At 41.9% G+C, this 12,415-nt stretch overlaps 1 protein-coding gene across 3 annotated transcripts in view; it reads left to right on the forward strand.

Annotated features, from left to right (window-relative positions):
• LOC124792524 (G-protein coupled receptor Mth2-like) overlaps positions 1-12,415 on the forward strand; it is a 617,551-nt gene that overhangs the window by 371,347 nt on the left and 233,789 nt on the right. The gene's annotated exons all lie outside the window — the stretch shown is intronic.

The raw sequence follows: 12,415 nt of genomic DNA on the forward strand, positions 1-12,415 counted from the left end.
AGCGCCTTTAACCGCTCGGCCACTCCGGCCGGCCCTATAGCTTGTTGTTATAGCAACAGACAGAGAGCAAATTTAGGACCAAAGTCCGCCTCATTAAGACAATGACCTCTTTGGAGTTGGTACTGGTTCATTGCATTGCGATGCATTATTCTTCGAACATTACTATTGATCATTTCAGGCATTTGTGTGGCAACCCTCCTTGTCGTGATCACTGTAAAATGATCGACTATTTCCAGCACTACATCTCCAAGCTTAACTGTAATTCATTCAGGCGTACCAGCTCCCGCAGCATGTGCAAAGCTCCCAGTTTCTCGGAGGGTTGATCCACTCTTGTAAAAATTCGACTGTACAACTGTGCACTCCTCGTTACTGTAATGTTCCATGGTTCAAATAGTTCAAATGGCTCTGAGCACTATGGGACTTAACATCTGTGGTCATCAGTCCCCTAGAACTTAGAACCACTTAAACCTAACTAACCTAAGGACATCACACACATCCATGCCCGAGGCAGGATTCGAACCTGCGACCGTAGCAGTCGCGCGGTTCCGGACTGCGCGCCTAGAACCGCTAGACCACCGCGGCCGGCAATGTTCCATGTTACCACCAACACTTGTACAACACATATAACGGTCAGCAAACAACTGACATGAGTGGCATTCTGATTGTGTACTGTACTGTCGTATCCGTTCTGTTTACATCTCCACGTTTCGAAAATATAAACATGGACCACAGGAGGTGTTTACAGAGAATAGTGTCATTAGTGGCTGGTAACCACAAAGTCGCAATTATCGGACCTATATTTACTGAGACTTTTTTGCTTCTAGTATCGTGCACTTTCAACTACACTGAACAGTCAAAGAAACTGGTACACCTGCCGAATTTCGTGTAGGGCCCCCGCGTGCACACAGAAGTGCCGCAACACGACGTGGTATGTAGTGCTGGAGGGAAACGATATTTTGAATTCTGCTGGGCTGCCCGTAAATCCCTAAGAGTACGACAGGGTGGAGAGCTCTACTGAACAGAACGCTGCAAGGCATCTCAGATATGCTCAATGATGTTCATGTCTGGGGAGTTTGGTGGCCAGGGGAAGTTTTTAAACTCAGAAGAGTGTTCCTGAAGCCACTCTAACAATTCTGGACGTGTGGAGTGTCGCATTGTCCTGCTGGAATTGCCCAAGTTTGTCGTATCTAGATGTATCAGGGGCCTCATACCACTCCAACTGTGCACGCTCCGCTACGGTCGCAGGTTCGAATCCTGCCTCGGGCATGGATGTGTGTGATGTCCTTAGGTTCGTTAGGTTTAAGTAGTTCTAAGTACTAGGGGACTGATGACCTCAGAAGTTAAGTCCCATAGAGCTCAGAGCCAATTTTTTGAGGTTGTATCCATACCTGTACACGTCCTTCCGCTCGATAGAATTTGAAACGAGACGCGTCCGACCAGGCAACATGTTTGCAGTCATCAACAGTCCAATGTCGGTGTTGACGGACTCAGGCGAGGCGTAAAGCTTTGTGTCGTGCAGTCATCATGGGTACGCAAGTCCCGAAAGCCCATATCGATGATGTTTCGTTGAATGGTTTGCACACTGACACTTGTTGATGGCCCAGCTTTGAAATGTGCAGCAGTTTGCGGAAGGGTTGCACTTCTGTCACGTTGAACGATTCTCTTCAGTCTTTATGTTTTACCGTATTCCTGATATTCACGATACGCTCATGAAATGGTCGTACGGGAAAATTCTCACTTCATCGCTACCTCGGAGATGCTGTGTCCCACCGCTCGTGCGCCGGCTACAACACCACGTTCAAACTCACTTAAATCTTGATAACCTGCCATTGTAGCAGCAGTAGCCGATGGAACAACTGCGCCAGATACGTGTTGTCTTATATAGGCATTGCCGACCGCAGCGCCGTTTTCTGCCCGTTTACGTATATTTGAATACGCATGCCTATACCAGTTTCTTTGGCGCTTCGGTGTATATGCCTTTACACCATCAATTATGATATACCTGTATAGCTCTCAGTACCAAGAACACACCTACCCTCTTCATGACGATGTGCATTCCATTCAACATAGTGGCACTCTCGTCCCGATTGGATAACAATGGTGACTTAAAACAGCAGTACTTACTACTATCGATCGTATGTAATCCAAATAGACGAAAATCGTAAAGTCCTATCCTTTAAGCTTTATCCGCAAAGTAGTTATTACTGCGGATATCCCGGATATAAGTGGGAATATTCGCATCTGCGCAGACCTCTAGTTATAACAGTTCGCCGGCTGACGTCGTCAACCTGTGATCTCTGGCTAGACTCCAGCTGAACCAATGCTCCAAGCACTTGAGGAAGACTACGTCGTCATCGAAATATTGAGCACAAAATGAAATCGTGAACTCGGTTAGAAACACGAAAACGTACCTCGAGACAAAATATTGCATGCCTATACGATTGGCTGCCTCATGCGAACCTAAGAAACACCGATCCAAATCCTCGTACCTCATCAGTCAAGACTGCAACCGGTCACTGCCGCCTGTGTTTCCAGCAGGTGCAACGCACTTCACGGGTGATTTGTGAGGAAGACTTGAAAATATCTAGGGACCCGGGCAGGACAGCGATCGTAAAGCCGACATCCGGCCATTAATTCTGCCGCTATGTCAGCGGACAGCGTTTACGACGTACGTGACACGGGACAGGCCGCGACATTATTCTTTCTGCGCCCTTAAGCGCTTATTATTTCTCGCTTGTGTTTAGCGCTTCCCTGTGCTCTACCTGTGATGGTCGGTATGAACGGACGTCGCCAAATTTGGTCCTGGTTCGCCGGATGCTTTTCCACTGAGTGTCCACTTCTTCTTCTTCTTCGGTTATCAACCCACAGGTTGGTTGGCAGCAGCACGCCATTCCGTTCTTTTGTCAACTTTCTTCTTCATATCTGCATAGGTCTGGCACCCGATGTCATTTATTACTTGTTGAATGTAGCTTAATCTAGGTCGTCCTCGGCGAGTTCTTCCTTCAATGATTCCTTCTAATATTCTCTTAATGAAATTGTTATGCCGTAAAATGTGACCTATGAAGGTTATTCTTCTTTTCTGTATATTTCGCCAAAGAGATCTGTTTTCTTTGACTCTTCTGAGGACATCTTCGTTTGTAGCCTTGTCTCGCCAGCTGATTTTTTCCATTCTCCGGTAGCACCACATTTCGAATGCCTCTAATCTTCTCTTTTCTTCTTTTCCACAAGTCCAAGTTTCACATCCGTAAAGGGCTGTACTCCACACATAGGTTTTCATGACTCTCTTTCTTACGTCTAAACTAACATTTCTACTCGTCAGTAAGTTTCTTTTTCCATTGAATGCTATTTTGGCAAGTTGTATTCTGTTTTTAATGTCACTTTTGCTCCTTCCATCTGCTGTTATTTTGCTACCTAAGTAGTTAAATTCTGTAACCTGCCCTAGTTTCTCTCCCTTTATTGTTATTCGTATGGGTTCATTGTAGTTCAGGGCGCCACTCACCATCACTTTAGTCTTTTTCTTATTTATTTTCATTCCATACTGTTCTTTTAAGGTGTTTTCCATTTCATTGAGTGCGGCTTCTAAATCTTCTTTCCTTTCTGTAATTATGGCGATATCATCTGCATATCGCAACATATCTATTTTCATTCCGTTAAGTTTTATTCCTACTTCAATATTCTCTCTTATTTTGTCTATTGCTTCTTGGATATATGCGTTGAAAATTACTGGAGATAGTGGGCATCCCTGTCTCACTCCTTTCCTTATTCTTGCTGTTTCTTCTTTGTTTTCCTTCTTAACTAAGGCTGTTTCATTTTGGTATATTTTAAAGATTATCCTTCTATCATTATATTTCAGACCAGCCTTCTTCAGAATTCTAAACATTTCTGGCCATACAACATTGTCAAATGCCTTTTCGAGGTCTACGAAGGCTATACATACTTGTTTGTTTTTGGAAATTTGTTTCTCAATTATTAGTCTTAAAGATAAGATTGCTTCCCTCGTCCCTACACCGCTTCTAAAACCGAATTGGTCTTCACTTAGAGTGCTATTCAATTGGTTTTCAACTCTTTTCAAAATTATTCTTATTAGAATTTTTGATGCGTGTGAAAGAAGACTGAGTGTTCGATGGTTTTCACAGTCCATAGTAGATGCTTTCTTAGGTATGGGGAATATGATGCATTTCTGATAGTCTTCAGGAACTTCACCTGTTTTGTATATTTTCTGTATGAGTTGCAGTAATGTAGCTTTCATTTTGTCTCCTGATTTCTTAATTAGTTCAGAAGGTATATCATCAACACCTGCCGCTTTCTTATCTGGTAGTTCTTTTAGTGCTTTTTCAAATTCATCTTTCAGAATTGTGTCCCCTAGTTCTTCTTTCTCTACTTCTTCGCTTAATTCTATCATATTATCTGTTAGAGGGTCTCCTTGATATAGCTCTTCAATGTATTCTTGCCATCTCTTCAGCGTGTCATATCCAAATAGTACCTTGCCCTCTTTGTTCTTTATAGTTCCTGAAGATTTTACTTTCCGTTTAGCAAAGTTTTGTTTTATTGTTCTGTAGGCCAAGTCAGTTTTTCCTTTAACCATGTTTTCCTCCACCTCTTTACAAATGCTGTTGAGGTAATTTTCTTTTGCTTTCCTAGATTCTCTGTTTATTTGGTTTCTAAGCTTTCTATATTTGTTTTCGCTTTGCTCGTCAGAGGCATTTTTGTATAGTCTTCTTTCTTCCATTAGACAAATTATTTCAGGTGTTATCCACTCTTTCCTGTTTACAGGTTTGGCTTTCCCAATAAATTCTTCTGCTGCTTTATGTATGCCTTCTTTGATTTGTTTCCACTCCTCGTTAGTACTCCCGGGAATAATGTTTGATGCCATCTCATCAGTTTTCCGTGCATAAGGGATCACTAGTTCTTCAGACTTTAGGTTATCTCTGTTCCATACTTTGTTCGTTTTTCTCTCTAATCGCTTGAGTTTGAGTAAGCATTTCATCATTACAAGGTTGTGATCACTATTAATATCCGCAGACGGGTAGCTTCTGCAATCCTTGATTTGGTTTTTAAAACGCGATTTTACTAATATATAGTCGATTTGGTGTCTTCTAGTATCTCCTGGGGCTTTCCACGTGTACCTTCTTCTTTTATGGTGGTTGAAAAGGGAGTTCGCTATGACCAACTTGTTTTTGGCACAAAATTCAATTAGCCGGCTCCCTCTTTCGTTTCTATCTCCTAGACCATATTTCCCTACAATTCCGTCAACTTTCTCTTCTCCAACACTAGCATTCCAATCTCCCATTATAATTAAGTTCTCTTCACCTTTAACATAATTTATAACTTTGTTGATGTCTTCATACACTGTTTCTATTACATCGTCTTCTTCTGCCGATGTCGGCATATAGACTTGTACTATTACCGTGTTCTTTGGTTTGGTTCCAATTTTGACTAGTATTATCCTAGAGTTAAATTGCACATATCCTGTGACTAGATTCCCGAGTTTTCCTTTTAGAATTATTCCAACTCCACCGATTCCAGTTGTTCCTTGGTTAGTACCTGTATGAATGATACGATAATTTCCTGATCTGAAGTCTCCTGGTTCAGGCCATCGCATCTCAGATATTCCTATTATGTCTGTTCCCATTCTGTCCATCTCTAGTTTGAGGTTCTCTAATTTCCCGCATTGGAGGAGTGTTCTTACATTCCATGTTGCTATTTTTAGTGTATTCTTCAACTTTGCCTGACCTTCCATTGTCCCCACCCGGAGATCCGATTGGGGGACTATTACTCCGGATTTATGTTTAACAGAAGATTCTGGCATGGTGCGCTACTGATTCTTGGGATATCTTGAGTGATCTTTAATGGAGTGGTTTCCCGTTGCCTTCTCCATCCTATGCCGTTGACTGTGAAGTTCTTCCGCCTTTAGGAGCAATTTCTCACTCCAAGGACAAGAGAGTGCCCTGCCTCTATCCGCTCATCCGCTCTCTTTGAGACCGTTGGCACTTGATAGGGGGCGTTTCCTTATCCCGGGAAACACTCGGTCGTCAGAGCCTCGTTAGCAATAACAGGGTGTACCGTGCAGCAATCCTTAGCTGCAACTCGGGTAGGTGAGGTTGACATTTGTACAGGAGAGGCTGTTAGAGTCGCTTCACTGTACCTTACACCCCAGTGTCCACTGGGACTACAATATATTGTTTTCAGATAACGTACAATCATGTACCTCTCAATTCAGTTTCAATGTGGTCCAATTGCCGTTCAGTATGACATTACTTATGATCTTTGGGCACCTACTTCGATATAAAATTTGGGCTCCGATGTTGCTTTAGCGTGAAGGGTGATGGGTGAGGAAGGAGAGGAGACAAGTCAAGTATACAGAACGATCAAGTCGCGCAAAACCAAGTTCATTCAGTTTAGAATTTGATTAGTTCGTCGGTGTGCCACAGCATAAATGTCTGTATCGACTAAGAATCGAATTTGAGAAATATTTCATGCCAGTAATTAGACAGGGTGATTTTTCGATGCATACAGAAGCGTCGCTGCCAGAAAGTAAAGATTATATGCGGACAAAAATTCCTCTTGCTTTGCTTGTTTCACCAAGAGGTTAATCAATAAACAATAAACACTTCAACCCGATTTTTTTAAGGAATCTAACACCCATGTATAAAATAGCTTCAAGTATCTCATTAGTTTGTGAACGAGTTAATGTGTTAAATATTTAACGTGAAACATGTAAAAGAGAAAGACTTTAGAAAAGTGTTGAAATTATGTGTAACGTTCGTTGGAATTCTCTACGCGCTCTCGTTCTCAAACAACGGACGAGTGAGGTATCAGAATATGCGCTCCGTTTTAAGCAGAAGCTGGTGTTTCACGCATCTCAATGTTTACAATGTATTGTCCCCTGAACTATGAGTCGTACAATGATATAATTTTGCAGGTACATTCAGTCGTGTATGAGGATACTGTCTGCGTAACATGTTACGAATATAGCAGGTAGTAAATAAGTAATAAATTAAAACGCCATACGTAATGTTCAAGTTTTAATGCACGAGCAGCGAAAATGAAGTAAAAGATAAACTTTTTCCTTTCATTATTTGTGGGAAAGGTGGACGGGGATCGAGAGTGCCAACAAGAAAAAGTTTCGTAAAGGAATGAAGTATCTGAGGTTTGAAATTGTGTTTTGGAAGTCACAAAGTGACCTCATTCTCAAGCAGTGGATGAATACAGCCTGGGGGTAATTTGCGCGCTGTTAGTTGCACTACCTCAAGACAAGTACACATATTTGTCTCACTGCCTTAAGCCTTTTAACATAAGATTACACCCTTTAATAACTAGATTATAATAGCATGTTAAAGATTTCAATTTGGTCAATAACAATGAACAACTACGGCAACTACGTACGAAAACTACGGATCTACCAGCGAACTGGAGAGCCTAAAATCAGAGAAGACGACCGAGAAAAGAATAAGAAGGAAAACGACATAGTAAAGCGATGGAAGTTAGATAGGCAGCCTTTAACTGGGTCCGTGGTCCATGAACCGAGTGAATCTACAGAGTGTTTGGAAATTTCCGTTACAAACTTGTAGGGCTTCTACAGGAGAGTGAGTACATAATTTTCTGAATAGGAACCCATGTCTTGAAACGTGATCCCACAACGCTACAGAGCGTCGAAGTTATAGGCACCGGCGCCTATAAATGTACGCAAATTATGCAGGGTGGTCCCGTGATGATGTTACAAATTTTCTAGGATGATAGAGAAGGATAAATGTATCGACTTGAGGTAAGATTCCCTGTATCGGAAACGAACGAGTCGAAAGTGATAATCGGAAACCGTTCTGATATGTTTCAGAGATGATGGTATGGACCAAAGCAAGGACAAAAGAAAATGATTCAAATGGCTCTGAGCACTATGCGACTTAACTTCTGAGGTCATCAGTCGCCTAGAACTTAGAACGAATTAAACCTAACTAACCTAAGGACATCACACACATCCATGCCCGAGGCAGGATTCGAACCTGAGACTGTAGCGGTCGCTCGGCTCCAGACTGCAGCGCCTAGAACCGCCGGACACTCCGGCCAGCAAAACAAGGACAAAATTTCCAGTAAACATGGGTTGTAAAATGGGTACCTGAGGAGGTATGAGTATTTGTTCATCTTCGCTACTGTGGAACACACCTCTTTTATTGAACAAGTGCTTATACCTCTTAAGGTATGCATTTTAGAGCTCATCTTTACTGGTCTTTTTTGTTTTGGTCCACACTACTACTTATGAAAGTTGTCTACTCTACAGTCTTAACAACAACAGCACCAGTACACGTACTCCACTGTCACAGGTATCAGAGAGGTTTTCGAGTATAACGTTTAACTCGTTCGTTTCCGGTACAGGGACCCTTACCTCGAATTGACAAATTTATACTTCTCCATCATCCTAGGAAGTTTGTAACATCATCACAGGATCAGCCTATATATACATATTTTACTTGGTCGCTCTGTAACGTCGTTGGATGACGTTCCGGAGATGAGTTCCTATTGGAATACTATGTGCTTACTCCCCTCTGCAAATTCTAGAAGTTTTTAACTGAAATTTCCGAACACCCTGTAGACTGACGTCAAAGTGTTTTTTTTTCTTTTTCTTTTTTTTGGTAGGAATGATGATTGGAAATCGTTACACAACATGCTCACAGAGTGATAAGTGCGTTGCGTTCAGTAAAACACTTTGACATATTTGTCGAGGCTTCCTTCTCTCTTCGGGACATCTGGATATCAAGTTCCTCTATTGAGAAATTGCAACAGATAAGATAGCACTCTCACGGGCCAGTGGTTAAATTGAATCACTGTCAGATCACATATCTAAAAATTCCATGTTTTGTCACTAATGACCGCAAAATTAATTTAAATTGCGCTATCTACAACTTCCTACGTTCCGTACAAGTTAACAACTGTCAGTATGGTGAGCGGGAAGGTCCCAAAATTCCCACTGAAAACAAATGTCAAAATAAGAAACTAATTAAGACAAGTATAAAATGTTCCCAGTCTGGCGTTTTTCAGGTCAAAAATGGCCTTATGTTTCGACGTAGACAGATTTATAAAAATGCAACTATCCAGCATTTCTCAAACGTGTTGATTCCATCTGTGTAGTGTGATTCTGGGTGGTACTGTGACCTCTTCATTGCTGTAGTTGTGGGAATGAGTGAACATCAAATAACCAGAAAAAACGCTGAATGGGTTCGGTGCTACTATCATCCCTATATCAAATCCCTTAGATTTACTACTGGCAAAGCACTTTTGTGGGCAGATGCATTTACCTTATGAAAGATTTTTGTTTCTTTTTTTCGTTTTCTAATCCAGTGCTCTTTTCGCATATTTCTTTTTTTAGTGCGGTTGATTCGGTGATCTTCCGTTGAATTCACCAATAAACATTTTATCCTGTGCAACATGATCGATAAGAAGAGCCTCTTTCATGCCACGGAAAACACTAACCGAAACCTTTCCAGCCTATAAAATCGGTTTTCCATTCTTTTTTTCAAGGCAACCAAATTCTATGGATTGATTTGGGCCTGTTCTTTTTTTTTGGGGGGGGGGGGAGGGGGAGGGGGGGGTGAAATGGTGAGCCCGCTGATCATCCACATTAGATCGGTGCACAAAATAAGCTCGTTTTCAAACACTGCATAAAAATGATTTTTCTCATTTGCTAAATGACAGTGGCATTCAAGAAATGCTCCACTCGTCTTCTTACAGTTAATTGTTTATACGAAACGTACTATAATCTTCTTGTTCATATGCCTGTATAAGTAGCTGTTTTAATATAGCTTTTATCGCCGATCGCCAGTGCCATACATTATCTACATGTATCGTCTGAGTTTGAGGTTTTGCGACGACCTTCACATGAGTCATCCTCAACCGAGGCAACGATTGGTATCTATCGTCCATTTCGTTACTCTTTAAAATGAAGGTACAGCCTACTTATAAACCTTCACCAGCTTTGTATGAATTTTCTTTGACGATGAAGCATTTAAAACAAAGAACTTCATGACGGTACGGTTCCCTTTTTTTTGTATTTGACTCAAAGGCACACAGCTCCACTACTTCAAACAGCCGTATAAACAACTCTGCTCCGCGTGTCAAGTTGACACTTGACATACGCTATTGCGAAATATGTAGCAACACAAAAAAGACAAAATTTTATTGACATCAACGCTATCTCTAAACAGAGTTGCCTACTATTCACCTTGCGGGCATCACTCACTACGAACGCATAGAAGAGTTCATCGAATTATACTTCGGGTATAGTACGGAAATTTACATATTACAATAATGTATGTTAAACTATTAGTAACAAAGACATCGGTTTCTCAGGACATTTATTTTGTTACAAAAGGTATCAACAGTATATTAGTACCCCTGACTGAGAGAAGATGACAGCATACATCTATAAAACTAATAAACTATGTAAATAAATAAAATCTATGGTAGCACATTTTATAGAAGATCAATGCTTCGAGAGAAATGCGCTGCTTTTCTGCTTGTCACTATATACAGATTCACGAAGACCGTTTTCAATCTTGCAAGGTCTAGAGAGCAAGTAAAAATACAAACTTCGTGTGACAAAATTTGTCAAATGAATCTTTCTCCCGTCATACCTCCTTGGAATATGAGCAGGCACGTAGTTCATGATACTGTGAAGTTGAGACCGTGGGATCTTCACGGGTGGCCCCAGTTCCAGTGATTGACGCCATACTCATTGTTTTCATGTTGAGGAAGAATGGAAACGCTCGGCGAACTACACATCCTAGGTACCCCGAAAGAACTAGATGCGCATATTTTTGAAGCTCCAGCGGATAACTGTAGAACTCCTGCGTGTCTTGATATCGTTAAAAGATCACCAAAATGCAAATGCCACGTGTGCACTTGTGTACGTGGAAGACACTTTTAAAATGGCACTCTGTACTTCATAGAGTGGTTTGAATACCAATTTAGAACAGCTCCACAGCTATTTGAGCGCCTAATTTTTGTCACAAAAAGGGAGTGCGGTTTTTTAAATTTCTTCTGTCACTCCAAAACATCGTCAACGAAGTGTTCTGACACCATATGAATCATATACGTGTAAGTATTGTACTGATTGAAGTGGATTAGTGGCTTAAGCGGCCTCCACGTGTTCAATATTTATCGACAGTGCTAGCTTATCAAACCGTCAGTATACAGGGCGAATCACATAAAACTTGCAACACAAATATCGCAGAAATGGAAACTGCAGTTGATGTGCAGTTTTCACACAGTGGACTGTTAGTCGGGGGTCCGTATTGTTAGCCAATGAAACGATTGTAATAATACTTATACAGTGTATTTTTGTGCAAACACACTTTTTGAACGTTGTGTGTCGTTTACGAGATATCGTGTTCTGAAAACTTCCCTCACTGACACTTGTGATGGCACACACTAAAAAACAAGTGGATACGCTAGTTTTGTGGATTCTGACCAGTAACGAGGCAACTGACCATCACAGTCAGTATTCTAAATGACCACAGGCAGCGGCAATGCACGCTTCTAGTCTGGTATGGAACGACTGCTACATACGTGCAAGCATTTCAGCGGAGATGTCCCAGCAGGCTGCATAATACATTTCGTAGCATGGGATGTAGTTAGTATGTCCTTGAAGACAGCGTCTTTCAGCTTTCCCCACAGAAAAAAAAAATCCTACAGTCGTGAAATCAGGGGAATAGGCCGGCTAAGGTACAGGTCCTCTGCGTCCAATCCAACAATTTGGAAACAATTCGTGAAGACATGCTGCAGTACTTCGGGCGTTATGGGCTGGGCAGCCGTCATGTTGGTGCCACAGGTTCCTCCCAGTCTGCAGAGAACGTCTTCTAGCATCCGTGGAATATGGTGTGTTAGGAAGCTGCAACACCTGTGTGCGTCCAGTATTCCGTCTCTGAAAAACGGGCCTATGTGCCGATGTTCACTATCCCACATCACACGTTCACACTCCATGAACCCTGACGGTCCACCTGACGAAGTCAATAGGGGTTGTTCACAGACCAATAGTGCATGTTTCCGTGGTTTACCTGGCCATGATTGATAAATGTCTCTTCATCACTAAACAAGATACACTGGGTGATCAAAAGCATCCGGACACTTGGCTGAAAATGACTTAAAAGTTCGTGGCGTCCTCCATCGGTAATGCTAGAATGTAATATGGTGTTGGCCCACTCTTAGCCTTGATGACAGCTTTTACTCTCGCAGACATACATTCAATCTGGTGCTGTAATGCGTCTTGGGGTATGACAGTCCATTCTTCGCGGAATGCTGCACTGAGGAGAGGTATCGATGTCGGTCGGTGAGGCCTGGCACGAAGTCGCCGTTCCAAAACATCCCAAAGGTGTTCTGTAGGATTCAGATCAGGACCCTGTGCAGGCCAGTTCATTACACGGAT

The sequence above is a fragment of the Schistocerca piceifrons genome, chromosome 1 (genome assembly GCF_021461385.2).
Source record: "Schistocerca piceifrons isolate TAMUIC-IGC-003096 chromosome 1, iqSchPice1.1, whole genome shotgun sequence".
Classification (NCBI taxonomy): Eukaryota; Metazoa; Arthropoda; class Insecta; order Orthoptera; family Acrididae; genus Schistocerca; species Schistocerca piceifrons.